The 15814-nt window shown below is 41.8% G+C and overlaps 1 protein-coding gene and 1 long non-coding RNA gene across 4 annotated transcripts in view; one reads left to right on the top strand and one right to left on the bottom strand.

The window, feature by feature from the left end:
- UST (uronyl 2-sulfotransferase) overlaps window positions 1–15814 on the bottom strand; it is a 170793-nt gene that overhangs the window by 9926 nt on the left and 145053 nt on the right. The window lies entirely within an intron of this gene.
- LOC118163780 lies at window positions 349–5671 on the top strand. Its single transcript, XR_004749185.1, has 3 exons — window positions 349–481; window positions 4187–4662; window positions 5603–5671. It is a non-coding gene; the product is annotated as an uncharacterized LOC118163780 (long non-coding RNA).

Raw genomic sequence — 15814 nt, 5'->3', positions numbered from 1 at the left:
AAAGGTCTCATGTTTTTAAATTCTTAATTAGCTGTTCACGTTGTCATTGATGGGCATTAGATGAATGCGCTCAAGGGAGGACACTGAACTCAGTCAGTCCTTGAAAGAAAGCAAGAGCTGTCTTATGATGATTTAGTACTTCAAAAAATTCCTCGTTCGGGTGCTTAGTTGGTAGCTTCCACCAGCTTTGCACTCTGGTTTTCTTTACAAACTCAGCAGCAAATATACACTACTAAATATTTCATTTATTAAGTTCAAGCCTTTAAACTGCTTGCCAACTGCATTTTTATTTTACATAGGTTATTTCTGTTACAGAAAACACCATTTACATCGCTGGAGAAAGCTCTTTATTTATACGGTCCCTCCAGGACTCTAACTGGGAAAAGCCACTTCTTAAGGCACCAGCTCCCTTTGGTGGCTGCTCCTTCCAGCAGAGAGAGGCACTTGTGTTCGGCCCAGGAGTGCTGCCAACGATGACAAGGTGAAAAGAGCTGGGCTGTTTTCTTGGGGGGTGACCAGCACAGGGTGGGACCAGCCAAAGGGTGGCTTACTGGTGCTGTGCCAGGCCGGGAGCAGCCTGCCAGCACCAGCTCGGCCAAAGAGCCAGGTGCTGCATGCCACCCTCGCAGGCAGGCACCGCCGGGGGAGAGCCAGTGAGCAGCTAAATACACTCATGAGCTGAACTGGCCAAGCTTTGCAATTGCAGTAAGCATGAAATGGAGGATTCCTGGATGTGTGCAATTATTCTTTGCTCTATGAATGTACCTATGTGCATATATTGATATATGCAGACAGGAATGCACAAGCTCTGAAAGGAGCAATGTGTATGTATATTCTGTCATTTTTTGGTTTGCCTCTCAGTGTAACTATCAGCAACTGCAGTGCATAAGTAGCTGTCAGATGCTGCTTGTCAGATAGGACTAGTTGGGACTTCAGGCATAGCATTTTGATAAAACAATTTTTATTTTATTTTTTTACACTTGAATTTTATTTAGACTTGCTTGTAATCTTAAATACACTTGAAAGGCTTCTTTAATACAAATATGAATGAAATCACAGAACTGCCCCTTGAAGTCACCTTAACCACTTCTCCTCATCGTATAAGCAAGATGGAAAAATTATGTAGATTTGGCTTAAAGCCAAAATAACAATCTGCATATGCTACATAAACCCAGCTGTCCCACCAAAGGAAAGGACCCCATTTTATGACCTTTGAGACGGCTAACCATATGGAGGGCAACAAACTACACCATTTATTTTTTAGGGTTATTTTTTTAAACTGTGTTTGCTTTGGCGTTCTTTTAAATTACTAAAAAGAATGTACTATGCAGCAACCAAACCTCCTGGTACTGCCTGCTCACGCCTTGAATTAACGTGGTGAAGACTAAATTGGTACACAGATATGGGTGAAGAAAATTAAATTCTTCTGGGTTACCAGGTGATTAATATTTCACTTCTTCTTTCTTCTTTTTTAATTAAGAAATCTGACATTACTCACTGCAGTAATCCAAACCATAGGGGAAGGAGGAGGTTTTTTTTTTTTTTTTTTTTTTACATTTTGTGGCTTGAAAAACCTTGGATTGCCATATTTAGACAAAACGATCCTAAAGACTACCTCCAAAGAGAATTTATGAGTTGTGCTTTCTCCCGCGAGGTGCGCGCTCCCGAGCCTTGCTCCCAGATACGCAGCGCTGCGGGGAGCTGAGAGCCTCGGGGGCCAGGCCAGGCCACGCAAACCAGGCCCGGGCCAGCTGTGGGTGAGCAGAAGGTGGAAAAACTCTGCCCTGAGCTCTGCTGCTCTAGGACTGAGCGAACACGATGGTTGTCAAAGATAGAGCAAACTCGTTTCCTGCAGCTACGCAGGGAGGCCCCTGTCTCAGCCGCACGCAGCTGAGCTGCAGCACATACCTACTTCTCCACGGTTTTAAATGGAAAGAAATGAGTGTCGCTGTGGTTGGACGTGACGTACGAAGCACCGAGGGCCTCTGCTTGATGTGCCACTCAAACGATCGGTGCGGCGCTAAAGCAGGACTCTGGTAGCTGTGTGAGGAGTGATCTACCCTCAGAGTAGTTAACTGCAGCTCAGCTGAGCGTTTGCAGGCACAGTTTTTTCAGACTTAAATTTTCAGCTAGGCTCTTGATGGGCAATAGGGAAATGATGTTTTTGGGAAAGCAGAGGAAATGCCGCTGTGTTTGGCCTTTCCCTCAGGCAGGGCCTGCTCCTGGGCCGGGTGGAGGAGGCAGACAGCGGCCTGCGGCCACACCGAGCTGGGGCGGTGCAGACCTCTCCGAGTCACCGGCTGAGGTGATGTGTACTAAAACACAAAGCTGATGAAAAAATAGGCAGCAATTTGTCCCACAGCATCTACTAGCTCTGGGGATCAGAAACAGAAGTTAGCTCTCTTCCTCTCAGTTAATCACATTAACAAGATAAGGCATAAAATTTAACAACATTTAGATAAAGATTAAACGTTGGTGTGCTACTGTTATGCTAAGCTCACTAGCAATACTTGCTTTGTTTCAGTATCTTTACCTTAATTACTGTTTCCTTCACTGCAGAGACAATTCCCAACTCCAGAGGATTAGAAAGAAAACTCTAGCACATTAGCACACAGTAACTGCCCATCTCTTAATTGTCAGGTAGGGATCTCTCTGAAAAGAGCTATCTGGAGGTAAGGAAACACCCAGAACTTCAGAGACCTCTGGTCCTAGGCAAATCTGATGCCCTAATTATCAAGCAGGGATCTTGGGAGCTAATACACCAGATTGTATTAGCGCAGACACTGCAAAATGGCTGTCAATGACAGCGTCTGAACTAGATGAGACTATTAGAGCAATTCTGTTTCTACTTTGTTACCACTACAATGTATAAGGAAACCAAAGGGAAGAATAATGTCACTGTTAACGTAATATAATTTCATAATTTTATTAACAGCAACGTGGACAAACTGCAGGGAGCTCATAGAATGATAACCTAGCAGAGAAAAAAGGAGGAATGCCAAAAAAGAGATTAGCCAGGAACAGCTCACAGAGGCATTCTGAAAGACACATAATCAATTACTAATGCTGAAGGATATAAACGCCAAGGAGGCAAGGGACAAAACCAGAACAAGGAGGAAAGGGGAAAGGGAAGGAGAAGGGAAAAGGGAAGGGAAAGCAAATATTAATCATAAATGTATGAAATACTTTGGGTCAGTAAAGCTCAAAATAACAAAAGAAATATCTTCCTGTTGTATCCATGTAACATATATTAGGAACATGTTGCAGAGGTAAACACTGCACTGGCCTGGCCATGGACTGGACAATGTAACAATGGTACGAATCCAGCAGTGCTTTGCAATACTGCTTAAGCTACTAAAGGCATCTTATCACTATTATGAAACACTTGCCTTACAGCATATTCAACAACACAAATACCTATATTTCTCCATACTTTGTAAACAGCTACCACTCTGAGGTCTCTTCTCCAGTTAGGAAGAATTTATCCTGAAGTCTCCAACTCTCCTCTTGGAAACTTTTCACAGTATTAAGCTCATGTCTCTACCCGTTCAAAACTGTGGGTACAAGTGGATTTCCAGCTGCATGGACACCTCAGCTGACTCTCCTGTACATACTGCCTGTGGTGCTGCCCAAGCCTGGAAACGTGCTGTATCTCACACACACGATCAGATAACAAATCTCAACAGGATCTTCTGAGAGACTCCTTTTCTTTGGTTCAATTTATGTGTTGCATTCCCAGTTAAGATAAGCTAACACAGAAAAAAAAAAAAAAAGAAAAGAAAAAAAAAAAAGAAGTTGAAAATTAACCCCCATTGGTAGAGTGAAGAGGCAAATTCTTATGAGAATGTGGCCAGGTACTTTTACTGCTGTTTAGCAACTTCTGAGCTGAAACTAGACAGGGTTTGAGGTGCCAAAACCAAAGTCATCTGCAGAGGAAATGCCAGGATTCTCTAGTTCAAGCTGCTGAGAGAATTGCTAGGTTTGCAGTTCATATGAAATTTTGAATGTATCTTTTATAGCTGTGTAAGTATTACTGAATGAATCCAGTCAACCTGACAATCTGACAAAACCACAGGTTAAAAATAGGTTCTTACAGATCACTTGTGAACAGTGCTACATAGTAGGTTAGGCAGATACTACCATTATTACTCTTTTTTTTTTTTTTTTTTTTTTTTTTTTTTTTCAGAGAGCAGAGAAAGTTGGAGTGATCGAGACAAGTTTCAGCTGTGTTCATGAGCAGGAAAAGCTACACCACAGACATGTAACACAGAAAATCTGCAAACAGAAATACAGCCTGAGACTTGAGCAACTCGAGCGGGCATCTCGCCTTTGTGCTTCAAGTCACAGTAGACTGACATTTGTGATTTGTGTCCACAAAAAGGAAGGCTTGGAAGCAAGCTGCAGAGCAAGCCTGCAATGTCTAAGTGGGATGGAGTGAGGTGGAGGTGTCTTTATTTCCATATATAGTATTGATGAGTGCAACTGGCATATAGCATTCAGCTTTGTAACCACATCCTAAATCAGACAGGATACGAAAAGAGCCTCGGAATGAAGACTGGGGTTGGAAGGAGGACTTTAGAGGAAGAAGATACATTTGCTCTGTCCAGCTGACCAAAAAAAGATTGAGAGGTGACTTGTTTACAGCATCCACATACTTTCATGGTAAGAAAACTACAGATGCTTCATCAGGGTTGGAAGTTGGAGCCAGAGAAATATGAACTGGAAATAAAGCACAGTTCTTCAAGTGGTGAAGGTGATTAATCACTAGAAAAAAAAATGAATCAGTTGATTAGTCCTCACTTGGTATTTTGTTATTTTTACATCAGAACTGGATAACTTAACCAATTCCAGTTACTGATCTCTGTGCAGAAGTAGGAGAAATTGTGTGGCTGCTAGCACAGAAAAAGCCAAGCTATCCAGTGGTTATCCAGTGGTCCGTGTAAGACTTTCATAGCTGCAGATTACAGAAGTCTTGCATGTCTCAGCTTCCAAGCCTGGAGCACCACTTCTGAAAGCCTTTTGTGAGTCCTTTTGAGACACCTAAGTGAATGTCATTTTAGGAACATATTGAACACCTAATTTGCTACCATTTTCAGTTCTTGGCTGTTCGAAGCCCAGGGGTCACCACCCTGCAATATCAGGCCCTGCAGGACTGTGAAATAACAAACACTAGGTTAAAATAAAAGTTTGAGTACATGGTCTTAAAAATTATTAATTCTAAGCGTTGCACTTCCCTAGTATATACATAAGACTGCTTATTGTTTTATATGAGAATAACTACTGAAATGAGGAACTAGAGCAAAAATGCTAACTAGAGCTAAAGTAATGGCCAATAAAAAATGCATTGCCAAGGTAAAACCACTACTGATATGGTATAATGGGGCTGGAAGATACACAATACTGTATGTAAGTGGTTATTAAAATGGAGAAAAAAAAAAAGAAGGTGCCAGTTCTCTTCTCCCTTGTGAGAAAGCTGCTGGTTCTAAGAAGATTTTATCCTAACTGTGTCTGCACACAGACAACTAGAAGCCCTGAAATTGCTTTATTTCTTATTATTAAAAGTTAAAGAAGGTCAAGAGAAAATTCTCTCTTTTCCCCTTAGGTTCTTTTGTGTATAATGAGCAACTGAAGGCGGCCAGGGGCTGAGGCACTAGTGAAGAAGGAAGAATGCTACAAGAGCAGAAACAACACACTGTTCCTTTCAAGTTCACCCCCTCCTGGCCCACAGCCCGACTGCCTTGGCCAGCCGCCAGGGTATTGGGACAAAGGCTTCCTCCTCTGGCCAAAACCGAGGAAAAGGGTCCGTTGTTTAACACAGGCAGACTTGTTTCAGCAAGAGCAAAAACTAAAAATAAGGGGAATTATATTAACTGAAAGTCCTGAGAGAGAAGAGAAATCTCCTAGTGTGGCTAATGCAATTCTCGCTCCATGCCTTTCCCAAAGAGGGAATGTCTTGACTGTCTACCTCAGGCTAGAAGGGAAAGTGAAATGTCTCAGCAGGGTTAAAGCCATAAGGCTGCTGAAACAATAATGCATCTTTCTTCTTTTCAGGAAGCCCCAGGTGTCCCATTACTCGCCTCTATGCCTGCCCTAGTACGCTTACATGAAGGGCAAGCGTCCTCACTCATAAAAAGATTGCAGAAATTTCCATGCTCCTAGCAGACCTTAAAGATTCTCCCAGATAAGGAAGGCAAGTATTTAGCTATCTACGGAATTCACAGTGACAAAAAGCTCCTACTGGATTTCACAAAGCTGTTAAAACATAGTGAAGGTGGATTCACACCTGGGCTTGTTGCCATCTCTGTAATAGAGCCTGCATCCCTGGTCTGTGATGGGGAACATGGGACACTCAGGGTTCCCCACAGGCGGAGAGGTCTCCCTCCTCCCCAAAACCCCTGAAGGAGATGCTGTTGCAGAGGTCACATAGAGATGCGGTGGCTAGCCATGCCACCCTCAGTACCTCCTCTTCCAAAGCCCAGTCACAGCCAAGGGCTGAGGACTTAAAAAGGGCAGAAAAACCTCTAGGTCTGAAGCAACCCACTTGACTCTGAGCACTGAAGTGCTTGAGTGATGTGAGCTACTTCAGAGGTTGTATTACAGGATGTAATGTCTCAGTGAGCTCTTGCAGGAGACTTCCCCTAGCAATTATTCATATGTCTGAGAGTTTTCGGAAGCAGGCCCCAACTCAAGAAGTGCGATTTTCATCTGCTTGGGTTAAAATAAATTAATACAGGACACTTTTCAGTGCTTAGGTGCTGTTCAAAGACCATCAGGATTTACACATGAATGTACTGGCTCTTTATTACAGGCAATAGATTTTCCTCCTGAAGTGGAGAAATGGCATTTCTGACACATCCTTACAAGACCAAGGTCTTTGCAGAAGGCCTCCGTGTACATGACGTTCATCTGCACCAGCTAGCAGCAGAGACAGGCTCCCCTGCAGCACTTCTCATCTATCTTCAGACTTGTGTGATCTGTTCCAGCACACCTTGACTGTTCTTGTGCGTCAGCACGAGAGCAACCCATTGAGGAAACAGAGTTTGCTCAATGATCCCTTTTAATTCAACTTAGCATTACTGTGCTGACAGGGGAAGAGATACATGGGCACATCGTTCTGCCATCCATCACCTTGTTTACAGGAAGTATATTCGCAGTAGCCTTAACTCGATTGCAGGATAAAGGAATTAGCTGAGTATTATGAAAACATGAATCAGAATGGGAGATTTAGATGGTATGAAAAGCCACTACTTCTGCACTTGATCCTGAAAATTGCCTTGAGTCTGTTGTATTTCAATCAGTAGTTTCATTCCAGCATAAGAGCGACTGGCTAGTATCAAAGTTTCCAGGATGACTGCACTTTTTGATTTAATGACAATACTAGCCCTGACATAATGACTACCACGCTTTAAGGTTATACTGCACAAAACTTTCTTTTGTGCCTAAGAAAACAGGAGAAAAAATGACCTGCTGTCTTCTTTTATTTCTGTATTTCTATATTTTTCTATTTCTATATTCTGTATGCACATGTAAACATTAATACCTCCAAATGAGTACAAAATGGGACAGAAAACAGGAAGGATGTGACAGTAATTAAGGAGAACTCTTCAAGAAAAATCACTTTTGAGAGGGAGATAGGTTGCTAAAAAGAACCCTAGAGCTGCAGCAAACCAGGCTCTTGTTGAAGAAGATTGCCATTTTCTACATTGCAGTTTTCAAAACTGGTGAAACAGAGGTCCCCAACATTGCTCATGAGGCATGCGATGTTAAGAGTTGCATCAAGATAAAGAGAAAACCTCTTGTGGTGGGTTGAGCCCAGCCAGCAGCCAAGCGCCAACAGCCACTCGCTATCTTCCCCCACCATGGCCCCTACTGTGGGACGAGGGAGAGAACAGGAAGAAAAAAAGGAAGAAAACTCCTGGGTGGAGATAAAAACAGTTTACTGGATGGATTAAAAAATAAAAATAAAAAATCAATGCAAAGTAAAATCACTCAGCACCTCCCATAGCTAAACTAGTAGCTCAACTAGTCCCTGAGCAATAACCAAAACCCCTCTTCTTCCTCCTCTGCTCCTGTTGTTATCGCTGAGTATGAAATTGCATGGTATGGACAATCCCTTTGACCAGCTTGGGTCAGTGGTCCTCTCTGTGTCCCCTCCCAAGCTCTTGCTCATCCCCAGACTACTGGCTGAGAGGGCAGAGTCAGGAAAAGAGGAGGTCTTGACCCTGTGTGAGCAGCGTTCCACAACCACAACACAACATTGGTGTGTTATCAGTGCATTTACCCACTACTTCAAAACACAGCACTACACAGGCTGTTATGAAGAAAGTTAGCTTGAACCCAGACAGCCCCAGAACACCCACTGACACAGGGACATCAGTACTCCTAAGGGAGTGAGCGTCATGGGCCACGTCCTGCCATGGACTCAACCATGCATAAAAAAAAGTCAGATATAGCATGCAGAGAAGGCAGGAAAATAGTATTATCACCTTCTTGCAGAAACTTAAAAAAAAAAAAAAAGATATAATGGTAGCACTGGGCTTGAGAAAGCAGGATGGCATAAGGTATGTGGGAACTGTTACAAGTGACAGCGGCTCTCTAACAGCTTTGCAAGGCTTGGTAGGCAGAGCCAGGAGAGGTCCATAGGCTGCAAGGCAGCGCTGCCACACACAGGCGGGGTCCTGCATGGAGCCTGCACACACACAGCAGAACTGGAGACATCGGTGTCCTTTCCCACATTACTATTAGCCTAAAAAAACCCTTGTCATTTGCCCCATGTCTCTCCCCAGCACAGCTGTGTATTGCTGTCCATCACTTCTGTCTGTGATGAGGACCTTTCATGCTGTACTGGTACGTGGCCGTCTTGCACGGCTGTGTAAAGCCTTTCTGAGAACATAAATCTTTTTTCCCAGTCCCTCAATTCCAGTCATTCTTCTGTGTGGCTCCAAGGCAATAACTTCAGTTGAGGTTATCTCTGACTTCATATTAGCACTTCGGCACTCATGTCACCACTTGGGCTTGTGTTTGGCTGGTCACTCCGACACAAGTTAAAAGCTTCACTTCACCCTTCACGTTTGGCAGCGTAGATAGAACCACTATTTTGTACTTTCCTTGGGGGTCAAGTTTTCAATTTTTCAGCAAGTTGGAGCCACCTGAGTACTTGTAGCCCTGTCATATTTAATGTTTTAAAACAAAGACATGACAAATTTTTGTTCAAGAGCAAAGCCAGAATAGGAGAGCTCAGCTCCTACAGGCTCCACAGACTCTAGCATGAAAACTGCCAGGAGAAGAGATTTTACTCCCAGTTATCACACTGATGAGGTAATTTTGACAAGTCCCTCTATGCCAAACAAATCAGAAAGTATAAATTAGAATGTTTTAGGCAAGACACAGATAAGAAGAGAGAATGTGTATATATGTAGATAAATGAAAAGTGGGTGTAGGTTGTATGCCAAGATGTTAGAAGAAACGAGAGAAGACAGAAACCAGTTAGTTTGATAAAGATGTCCATGTGAATGCTTATACCTTTATGCTTAGCTGCCAGCGTGCATCTGCCATTATCGTTTACCTCATATTTACATTTCCAGAGTAAAAACAGCTGCTGTCAGGTGTGGGCAAACCTGTCACACCTTTGTCTAAGAAACTTTGAATACACATATAACTCACACATGATGCATGTAACAGGCACAGTGGACAAGATGAAGTACCCACTCACTCACTCGGCTGCCTATCGGAATGGTGGCCTGCCATTTCTCTTCCTACCAAAGCCATTCCACGTCTCTGACCATCTTGATTGCTCCTGCTGTGTACTTTCTCTAATTCTGCTAGACATTTTTTGAGAGAGTGTGATTAAAGCTACAGATAATTAATGAAGTCTCAGGGAAAATGCTGCAATTTACTGTTAAAAGCACGTACAACATAACTAATTTCAACTTTTTTCATATGCAAGAGTCAGAGGTAAATACACAGATTTAACGCAGGTTTGAAATACTGCTTGTCCCAAAGCACAGACTGAGAATACTTCTTTTACTTTTAGAACAAAGGCAGTTCAGTGCAAGAGACTTCTTCAACTTCATTGGCTAATTCTAAAGGCAAGAGCGGCACCTACAAGTAAATTTAATTTATCTGGTAAAGTAACATAGAAAGTGTTATTAAAAATGGGATAATCCTCAAATCCTCACCAGATAATCCTCAAAAATACTAATCTTATATTTTTTTATTTCTTAAAAACTAATAAAAATTCCCATCCCTAATGGATTCTGAATCTATGGAATCCAAATCCTATTTGTAAGGTTATCAGAAGAATAAACGCTTAGATTTTAATGAAGTTCTGTGGAAAACCTATCTGAGAGAATGGTACATTCAGGGTTTCCATAGTAACAGAAACAATAAAAAAATAAAAATCAAGGGAGCCTTGTCATGGCCCATCCAAAACCAGAGAGATTGTCTCTGGGAGACTTGGAGTGAGTTTATGTGGAAGGGACACCTACCGTGTTGGATGTGCACGTGCCCTTACACATGCCAAGAGGCCCATAAGGCCCACACTAGGACACTGACTCAGTTCTCCTTTGGACACCAATGCACGTATAATCAGGTTATAATCAGGTTATTCTTAGTGTTGTGTATATGGGTCCCAGAACTCTTCAAAACTCTCTAATTTGGTGTTTGAATGAAGGTCAAGTTCTCCTACAAGTATTGGGGTTATGAAATTGTGCTTCTGAGGTCTTTTAAAAAAATATTCTTTGCTGGTGTGGCCAGTGACTATGGTCATCAGTTTCTGAACAAACACGGTACCCAGGCACATCATATTCAGGTGACATTTCATCCATCTTCTTGCCACAGTGGTTGAAAGTATTTCTGGCATATGCCTAGAGCATTTAATTTTGTTAAGTACATTTACTGAAGAAACTAAAATCCCTAAATTGAGCAAATACAGAGTCCTCATAAACATAACTTCATTTTTTTTTTTTTTTTTTTTTTTTTCATTTGCTCGGAGTAACAGTGGGAAATGAAAAACCACGAGGTTGAAGGAAGTGAAAGGTCTATTTATGTAGCATGGGAAAAATTAAACTCAGTTTCAATGTTTTAAAGTGTCCACCATCTCTTTATTAAAATATGTTTGTTGTGCTTCTTTTGTCTTCAATTATCCAGTCTGTCTGCTCTGATTTATGGACACTAGATTCTTCCTTTGATTTTAATGGCAATCTGTGTAAGTTCTGCCTCCACTCTGAAATCAAAATGTTGGCTTGGCATTGCCAATTGCCAATAAAACATACCAACGTATCATGTGCTATTTTTTCACAAAATTGCTCACACATACGTATACAGTATAAAAAGATGCGTGGGGCTTGGAGTTTTTCCTTTTCTGTGCATGAGATGCGAAGTGTCTATGCTCTGCATTTTTATTTATGTTAAAATAAAACCTGTTGAACAAGTGGGATGTACACCAAGATGTGGTCTGGAAGGATAACAGAAACAGACTGTAAATTAAATAGCTGAATTAAACAAGAATTCAGACCATTGACTTCCACAAGCAGCTTGCAAAAACATGCACCAAGGAAAATAATTTTCAGCAATTCAAAGCAAAACCTTTGGCTAAGTAGTGAGTCTGCCCTTTAAAATAGGCCAAATAATGTATTCTGCAACTGCAAAAAGTACTGGAGCTAGCAGGGGACCACATGCTATTCCACCAGCAGCAGAAGGCAGTGCCAAGTAAATACTGAAATTCAATACACAAAAAAATATGCCTTGCAACTTCACTGCTGTTCTGTTGGTAGAAGTTCCAGATGAACTGGGCTGACATTTTGGTAAGTTGTTTGCAAAAGTTTGACAGGTTTTCTGCTATCAGCCACCAGCACTGACATAGATGCACCAAACACGCAAAGTTGTACAAGCTGCAATTTGTACCTGTTATTTTCAGCTAATAAGAGATGGGAACGATTGACTATGAAAAAGGTTTGCAGTCCCATAGGAGCTTTTCTTGGTATATCAGGATGAGTATACTTGTATATCTGGATGGTATTCAGGATAATGTCTTTCTGTCAAGCTCTTGGACACCAACAGCACTCATTTCACCCTTTTTCACCATGCAGACTGAAAGGAATCATTTGCCATTGGCAAATAAAACAAAATAATCTGAACAAGAGAAACCTGTCAGTAAAGAAAAGCAGCTGTTTTAGCACATAGAATCATGGGCTGAACTGAGTACCCTAAAACAGGACAGACCATGACCTCTTCAAAGTACTCTTTGGCATTTGGGATTCTCAGTCCTGAGATAGATAGGTAGTCCTGAGCTGGATACCCTATCTCTACTGGTATTTGTCACCACAGGCACTCAGAACTTGCCACTACATCTGACTGGGCTAAATTCAGAATGGGAAGGCTTAAGATAAGATTTTGAAGATAAAACAAACAAACAAACAAACAAAAAACAACACTTGAAGGATCCACAAATCTTCAAACAATAATCCTAAGGAGGACATGAAAATCTCTATTACTTGATACCTTTATGGTGAAACTGAACAAACAATAGTCACTATGAACTAGAATTCAGTGCAGAAAAAATGATCAAGGTCTTTTCAAACAGTGAAACATGAGCTATGGACAGGGCAAGACCAGAGACACACCTCACACGTGGTTGCATACAAAAAAAAAGCCAAGGAGAAAACATGGAGCAGGCAGCTGGCAAAATTACCCCACTGCCAAACATCCAAGCTAGTTTGATCATCACTTTCTGCCCCAGTTGACCCTGCCACACTTCACCCTCTTCAAGATCTCTTCAGTTTTATTATACAAACTCCTTCCTCAGATTTCCTGCCTTCTGCAGTTCATTCTCTCTAAGCATTCTTCTAGCAGCTGCATTTGTCTCCACACAGGGGGTTCCCAAGCTTTTACTACAATAGATCTTTCTTTTCATCGATCTCCTTTGCTCTTGGCAAAGAAGTCCTGAGCTTCTACTGCACTTCTTTGCCGTACAGGGAACCAGGCCATATACTTTGCTCCTGAGAACACCACAGAAAAAAAAATATTACAAAAGATGCTATGAAAACCAGACCAAACCAAACCAACCAACCAAAAAAACCCAAACACCCAGACATTTCCCCCCGCCTCCCCAAAGCAGCTCAAATAGCAGTCATATACACATATTTGTCTATTGGATAGGCAAGGAGAATACTAGTAAGGCATGGCATAACCTCAGTTCTTATAAGCATACCTCTTCCTTGCTCCTACAAACAATACCAGATGCAAGCTCCTTCACAGCATCCATCTGCACCCTACTTTATACAAATGTACAGCACAAGAGAGAAATATTTCTCTGGAATACTTCTGGACTCCAGGCAGCCACTCAGGGCATCAAACTACCTCCTGAAGAGATAAGTAGCTGTTCATTTCTGTTCATTGACCATGTTGAGTTCAGCTGCTCTTCATAAAGTACCTGACATTCCATAAAGTCAATACCCAGTGAAGTGAACCGGGTTTGGTAAGGGTCTGAAGACCCTTCAAAGATCAGTCATGGCTACTGTGAAAGTGGCACAGTACATACAGTGACAGTGGAGAGTGGAAGAGAACTTGAAAAATAAAAAGAAGAAAACAAAGCCCCTCAAAACATTTACTTTGGCTATGTTCTCGCTATTGTCATATCCAATTTCCACTAGCTTTTAGGAGATTTATACTATATAGCAGCCATACATTAATCCCCCACTCTCATTCCACATGGCAGAAAAAGTGCATGCTCCTGCCCAAGCAGTAAACCTTGAAACTCCGTAATGCCCTGAAAGCAACAGGAGCACAGTTCTGCAAAGCATGAGGTCCTGTGTGTGACGAATCCTATAACAGCTACCAGTTTAGTAAGGGGTCATGCCCTTTATTCAAGTGACAGCAGTAACCTTATTTCCAATATATCTCAAGCTGAAACATCAGCTGAAACTACCTATTATGTATTGAAAAACTATCTGATGTATGACTGTGAGGAGGACAAAGAAGTTGGGAGGAGAGGGAGAGAGGAAAAAAAAAAGATCAGAAATAAAAAGCAATGAGAAACAGGATGCAAAATTAAAGGGTGCAGTAAAACAGAAAGTAGAAGGCAAATATTTAAGTGATTGAAAAGAAGTATTACTGTTGCTCAGGTGAAAATTGAATTCTAGCTCCTAACATTCAGGAAGAGGGCCACTGAGAGTCCTAGTAAGGAGCTGCCTTTTTGTTTTGTTTTAAATCAATCCAATTTTAGAGACATTTTCCTAATGTTGCACTAGCATTCCCAATAACCTATCATTTCTTCCTGGCTAGGAACAAATAAAAATCCTCCCTCCCTTCCTTTTTCCTAGGTTCAACAGTGCTGGTTATCCCTCTCCTCTTCTCCCTTCCTTTCCAAGAAAAGCAAGAAATCAAATAATGCAGCTGACTGTAAATGAAGCAAAACGGTCAAACAGCAGGAGCAGAAGAGACTGGGACAAGCATACAGACTTTGCTCTGAGCCCTAAATTTTCATGCTCTGTAACACCAAAGGTGCAATACTTGTTATGATTTACAGGTACACGTATACCTGGAGCACGATATATCACACGATCACACAACAGATTCACATACCTTCCAAAACTCAGCTGGGAGAAAGGCTATGGAAGAGAACAGGCCACTGCAATTACCTATTCAACACTTTCACTACACAAAATTATGGACTCATACCACAAAAGATGTGGGATCGGGATACATTGTTTTTCCATTGACCTGGCATAGCACAGAAAATAAGGTTTCTTCTTATGGTGGATACAAAGAGCTGAGTAATCCAATAGTTACAGGAAAGCCAGAACAGAGGAATCACAGAAAGCCATGGGGAAAGTAAATTGATTGTGAAGAGAGAATATTTCAGGGCCTGGGAACAGAATAGGAGCACTTGTGTCATAGCCAACGGATGCCGTTGCAGGCTTTCAACAAGCAACAAAGCAGGGAGGGATGGATAAATGCTTGAGTTTACTTGTTTTAACTGAGAAACTGCAGGAAGATGCCTATTTAAGGCACTGCCCCCTGGATAGCTCTTCTATTTCTCCTGAGTCTCCAATTATTTTTTTTTTTTCTTTCTCTTCAATACCCTCATTTCCCCTGAGTATGCACTCATCAGCAACTTGCATTCCTCAGAAATCCTCCCACTAGCTGTTCTGGAAAGACATTCATGCTAGAGGGCATAACACTCTTCTGACATGAAGATGCCTTTAAAACCACAAGTCATCTTCAGAACCCGAATTGTGTGGAGGTGCACGAAGAATTCCTCCGAGACCTACTTTGGAGGCAAGTGAATTCAGCCAACTCACAAACATCAGCAGTAATTTCATTCGAGTAAGCATGTTTGGTATTCTGAAAGCCATCCCCCAAACCACACACCTCTTTGCACGTGCACTTCTTTTAAAAATATTTTCTTCTTGGTCTGTTTTTATGCTTACTTTTTGCCCTCAGCCTGTAAGATAAAAATGTTTTCTGGGTGAGCCCTGGAGAACCGAGCAGACCAAACACTAATGCTCATATGGAATTTATTTAGAGGGGGGAAAAATCCCTTAAGTTGAGCACTTATGTTATTTTGAACTGGTTTTATATTTTATATGTACATAGTGGAGCTGGAATTTCAGGGCTGGCTTTTGTTTGCATTCATCATGAAACATTTGTTACATGAGCTGCTGCTACTGCTACCAAAACAGCTGCTGCTCACTGCTAGAAAACCAGAGCCCATCTCAACAGTTTCTTTCTTCCTCTGGTAAATCTAGCTGGCAAAAGAGGCCCAGTGTTTCTACAGATAAACTGCCTTTGTTTGGCTTCACTGTCGTCCTCA

The sequence above is a fragment of the Oxyura jamaicensis genome, chromosome 3 (assembly GCF_011077185.1).
Source record: "Oxyura jamaicensis isolate SHBP4307 breed ruddy duck chromosome 3, BPBGC_Ojam_1.0, whole genome shotgun sequence".
NCBI lineage: Eukaryota > Metazoa > Chordata > Aves > Anseriformes > Anatidae > Oxyura > Oxyura jamaicensis.
This window is presented reverse-complemented; position numbering and strand designations above follow the sequence as displayed.